The sequence below is a fragment of the Pseudophryne corroboree genome, chromosome 3 (assembly GCF_028390025.1).
Source record: "Pseudophryne corroboree isolate aPseCor3 chromosome 3, aPseCor3.hap2, whole genome shotgun sequence".
NCBI lineage: Eukaryota > Metazoa > Chordata > Amphibia > Anura > Myobatrachidae > Pseudophryne > Pseudophryne corroboree.
Genome location: NC_086446.1, coordinates 595,907,772 through 595,913,542, shown reverse-complemented (window position 1 = coordinate 595,913,542; position 5,771 = coordinate 595,907,772).

Here is a 5,771-nt window from a genome sequence, read left to right as displayed (position 1 = left end):
GCCAAACAGCCCCTACACAACATGTGGAGGCACCTGCAGCCAGTCCACGTGGGACCCCTGCAGGGAGAAGGCCTAAGAGACTCTGGGGCCTCAATCACTGTGGTGAGCCCCCACCTTATAGATCCTGCTGCAGTATTGCAGGGTCGCACTGCCACGATCACCCTGGCAGAAGGAACAGAAAAAGCGGTTCCCATGGCAAGAGTCTACCTGGACTGGGGAGCTGAACCCGAGTTGCGAGAAGTTGCCGTCATGGATGGTCTCCCAACTGATGTGGTCCTAGGAAATGATCTGGGTGGTGGGATCGTCACTATGTTTGTTGGCGCCATTCCCCGGAGTCAAGTTCCAAAACCACCATTGACATCAGCTACTCCAGCACCGCCCAGCCCAGAGGAAAAGACTACAGCTGCTAGACAACTGCCAGCACAGCCAACCACAGCATCAACCAGCCCAGAGGAAAAGATTACAGCGGCTAGATCAGCACATCTACCCCGCATGCCTTTTGCCTCTGGTATGCCCACGTCCACTCGCAACGCAGAGGATGTCGGTTCCAGCTCGTTTGATCCTGTGGGGGTGCCCAATGATGCTCCTGACCCAAGTGGTTTGCCAACTCCGGCGGTGAGTATGAGAAACCACACTGATTTTTCCATGACTGACCCCTACCAGACTGACCCTAGTAGTCCCCACCTAGATCCCCCTGTAGAGTGTCCCAATTTAGGAGAGATTGAGGGCCACAGGCAGGAGTTTAGGGAGGTTCAACTCTCCGACCCATCCCCGAAAGGCATGAGGCGCCACTCTGGCAGCGGCCTTGACAGGGTTGGGGCAGGAAGTTTGACCTGGCGGGAAGGGTTAAGGTACAGGGTAGCCAGGAAAGTGGGAGGGGATAGACCAGATAGGGAATGTGTCCAACTGGTCCCCTCAGGGAACGTTCCTGCGCAACCGGTGTCGGTTGCCAGCGAAACCCCTTTGGACAGCAACCCGGAGACAGACCGTACCCTGAAGTGCCTGACACAGAGCTTACCCTGGTCTGGAATGTCGGATGACGCCCAGACCAAATGTAAGGCTGGTGCCATGCGTTGGCAGCCGGGGCACTCCAGCGGTTGTGTTGTCTCTGGGCCTCTGCCCATAGGAGAACCCTAGCAGCAAGTTGCTGTGGACATAGCAGGTCCCCTGCTTGTGCGCAGTAGATCGGGGAAGACACGCAGCCTCCCTGTAGTGGATGCCACACAGGATCCAGAGGCTGGTGGTCTGGCCGCCATCACTGTGGCACAGGTAGCGGACGAGGAGGAAGGAGTAGGCCTAGGTGACAGGGTAGGTTTCCCGAGTCATAGGTCGACAGAGGAGGATTGGATGGCAGATCTGACAGTAAGGGCAGACAGTTGCCAGATAGGTATGACGGAGGTGCAGTGCCTGGGGCACCATGTGGGAGGAGACAGGGGTAGGCCCAACCCAGAGGGGGTGGAGGCAACCAGAGGCTGTCCCCGACCCACATCACCCAGACCGGTACTGACCTTAGAACCTGTAAGGCCCTACGGACATGTTGTCATTGACTTTAGTCTTGTAGTGAACCCCTTGACAGAGATGGCTAGGAAGGGCATTCCCAAGTCAGTGGACTTTGCACCCGCTTGCGAGTTGGCATTCCAGTCATTGAAGGAGGCTCGGGTACCCGCTCCAGTGCTGATGGCGCCCATTCTTGACCAGGACTGTGTGTTACGAACTATTGCGCCACTGCACGGACTGGGAGCAGTACCGAGCCAAAAAGAGCCATATGGGCAGGAGCACCCTGTGGCCTGGTTGAGCAGTATACTGCTATTGTGGGAGGTGGGGTATGCCACAGTTGGGACACCGTGGGTGGCACTTGTTTGTAACCGGCCCCCCACCGTGGTGACTTACCACCTACCTGTTAGGTGGCTGCAACCTACCTTGGGGGAATTGGACAGACTTTTGTGGTGGAGCCTTGAACTTGGACTTCAGGTGGACTATTCGAACATTGTGCACCCACGAAGAGAGGCCCACTACACTATGAATGAACTGTCTAGGCCAGAGCCTACACCCCCCAGGTAGCGTCCCCTTCACCCCAACGGACTGCGGGACCAGGACCCAAATCGTTGGGACATGGGTCCCTGGTTGACCCGCTTGAATGGGGGGGGGGAGGAGTGTGGCCGGAGAGCCCCAGCCACGAGGCAAATGGCCGCCTGCGGCACTGAAGGGGTTAACCCCTAGTGCCCGGCGCCATTTTTACAGACAATGGGCGCTTGGCGCCAGATTTGAAAATGTATTGGGCGCTAGGCGCCGGGTTGTATTAAATGTGTAAATTGTATTTTATATGCGCCGTGGTCCCGGACCCCTCCGGAGACCACGGCAGGGAGGACAGCCCCCGGCGCGCTCAGCAGTGTGTGCGTGCCGGGGGAGAGGAGGCAGCCGCTGACCGCCGGAGTCCGGGAGCTCCGCTCCCGGCAGCGGTCAGTGTAGCCCCGGGCGCACTGGAGTGTGCGCGCCGGGGAGAAGGGTGAGCGCTGCGGCTGGGAGCTCGGCTCCCGCTGCAGTGCTCTCTGTGAGAGCCGCCGCTGGGGGCTGGGAGCTCTGCTCCCGGCGCCTCAGCCCAGCACGGGTGGCCAGCCGCAGCAGCCGGGACGGACGTCCCGGGCTGCTAGCCGGCGAGGGGGGTGCGCTGCAGCCCGGCTCCCCGCCGGACGCTGCAGCGAGGCTACCAGACAGGCGCCGCTCATGGGGGACCGGGCTAGCCGGCTCCCTAGCGGCGTGGGTGAAATTAGGCTGCCCAGCATGATGGTGAAGCGCTGGGGTCCGGGAGCTACGCTCCCGGCGCCTCAGCGCTGAAACAAGCCAGGGTCACGGCGGCCGGGACAAGTGTCCCGGGCCGCCGGACTTCGGTACAGGGGGGTGCGCCGCTGCGTGCGGCGAGGCCACTGGTTAGTGCCACACTGGGGGGACAGGGAGAGCCAGCTCCCTGGAACCCCAGAGGCAGGAAGGCAGGCTGGAGGATGGGGGAAGCCAGCCCCATACCTCCAGCACTGAGAGAGAGCCCTAGCAGCCAGGCTGCAGGGCTAGGGAAGCCCAGCGCTGAGCGCTGGGCACAGCAGTTAAATAATGACCTACAGTGTGTTGTAAGGCACTGCAGTGCCTGAGTATGTAGAGTCTGTGCAGGGCACAGGCTCAGTATATATTTACAGGGAAATGTACAGTGTGATTTAAATGTAATGTATTTAAAGATAAAGTGCACTTACTTGATTGTGTGTCCCAGGAGTTGGGAATCCATAGCTGTGCAGGCTGATGGATTCTCCCAGACCTTTTCCCCAAAAACGGAATGTTTTCCCATCCAGCCTCACATTTCCAAGAGGTACAGGGAGAAAGAGAAGCAGCTTAGCTATGAAACAAGCTGAGTGGTTTCTTGGAGCTCCATGGAGATCAGCCGTAGTGCCAAGAAACCTGGGCCGGGGAGCCAGGCTGCCCAGCTCTGGAGCCCAAATCCAGGCTGCAGGCAGTGAGAGGGGTCCCGGGCAGGTTTCTGGAAGTCAGTTTAGGAGGGAAAAACTTCCCCCCAGCCAGACTGAACGGCACCGTGGGAGTATCCTGAATCTCCAAGATAGGAGGGTCAAAGGAGACCGACCACTCCCCACTGTCCATAGGGAACAATGTAAAGGTGTGCATGAGACCAGAGCATGCACAGCTCATGGGTAAACATTGATTGGTTGTACACCACAGGGTGGGCTTACCCCCTGTGGTAAGGGGTCTTGGAGAGGGATAAAAGGAGGGCAGTTGGCCCATAGGAGTGTATCGTAACATCTTCTTCTGCTGAAAACATCTTGATTGTATGCTGTTGCCCCTAGCAATAGGGAGGAGCCTTTTTAAAGGTTATTTGAGCAATAAACATCTTTGCCTCAAGACTGCTTCATCTTGTGACCTACAGGGTTAGGCCAAACCTAGCCCCGTTCTCCGGCTGTCCAGGGAAGCACCTGACGTCTCCAAGCTCCGCCTTCCGCCAGCTACCGGTAGAGGCCTAGCAAGTGGCTAGAGGGGATTCGTCAACACCACACAGCTGTGGTAAGGCAGTGCGTCGGCACATACAGAGCAGAACCGTGGTTCCAAACGCCACGGCAGGTTAGGAGTTTGGTGGTGGCAGCAAGAACCCGCCCACAGCGCAGTGGGTGGAGTCAGTAACAGGCGGTTACTGACGGTAAGCGGGAATCCCCTATGTGGTCAGGCCTCGTGCGGCTTGACCTTCCATTCTGTGCGCAGTCAACGGGACGCGGCAAGCGGCGAGTGCTTCCGTACGGTACCGTCCTGTCACAGGGACTAACTGAATTATGACCCTTTATAGCTGCTTATTATATTAAACTGCGCCCAAATGTAGTGCCCCCTCTCTTTTTTACCCTTTCCGTAGTGTAGACTGCAGGGGAGAGTCAGGGAGCTTCCTTCCAGCGGAACTGTGAGGGAATAATGGCGCCAGTGTGCTGAGGGAGAAGGCTCCGCCCCTTTTTCGGCGGCCTTTCTCCCGCTTTTTTCTGTAATTCTGGCAGGGGTAATTACCACATATATAGCCTCTGGGACTATATATTGTGGTTATTTTTGCCAGCCAAGGTGATATTATTGCTGCTCAGGGCGCCCCCCCCCCAGCGCCCTGCACCCTCAGTGACCGGAGTGTGAAGTGTGTATGAGGAGCAATGGCGCACAGCTGCAGTGCTGTGCGCTACCTTGGTGAAGACTGATGTCTTCTGCCGCCGATTTTCCGGACCATCTTCATGCTTCTGGCTCTGTAAGGGGGACGGCGGTGCGGCTCCGGGAACGAACACCAAGGACGAGTCCTGCGGTCGATCCCTCTGGAGCTAATGGTGTCCAGTAGCCTAAGAAGCCCAAGCTAGCTGCAAGCAGGTAGGTTCGCTTCTTCTCCCCTTAGTCCCACGATGCAGTGAGCCTGTTGCCAGCAGGTCTCACTGTAAAATAAAAAACCTAATTTTAAACTTTCTTTCTAGCAGCTCAGGAGAGCTCCTAGTGTGCAACCAGCTCGGGCCGGGCACAGAAATCTAACTGAGGTCTGGAGGAGGGGCATAGAGGGAGGAGCCAGTGCACACCAGATAGTACCAAATCTTTCTTATAGAGTGCCCAGTCTCCTGCGGAGCCCGTCTATTCCCCATGGTCCTTACGGAGTCCCCAGCATCCACTAGGACGTTAGAGAAATTAAGGGAACACTAAAATAACACATCCTAGATCTGAATGAATTAAATATTTTTATTAAATACTTTGTTCTTTACATAGTTGAATGTGCTGACAACAAAATCACACAAAAATTATCAATGGAAATCAAATTTATTAACCCATGGAGGTCTGGATTTGGAGTCACACACAAAATTAAAGTGGAAAAACACACTACAGGCTGATCCAACTTTGATGTAATGTCCTTAAAACAAGTCAAAATGAGGCTCAGTAGTGTGTGTGGCCTCCACGTGCCTGTATGACCTCCCTACAACGCCTGGGCATGCTCCTGATGAGGTGGTGGATGGTCTCCTGAGGGATCTCCTCCCAGACCTGGACTAAAGCATCCGCCAACGTGGCGTTGGTGGATGGAGCGAGACATGATGTCCCAGATGTGCTCAATTGGATTCAGGTCTGGGGAACGGGCGGGCCAGTCCATAGCATCAATGCCTTCATCTTGCAGGAACTGCTGACACACTCCAGCCACATGAGGTCTAGCATTGTCTTGCATTAGGAGGAACCCAGGGCCGACCGCACCAGCATAAGGTCTCACAAGGGGTCTG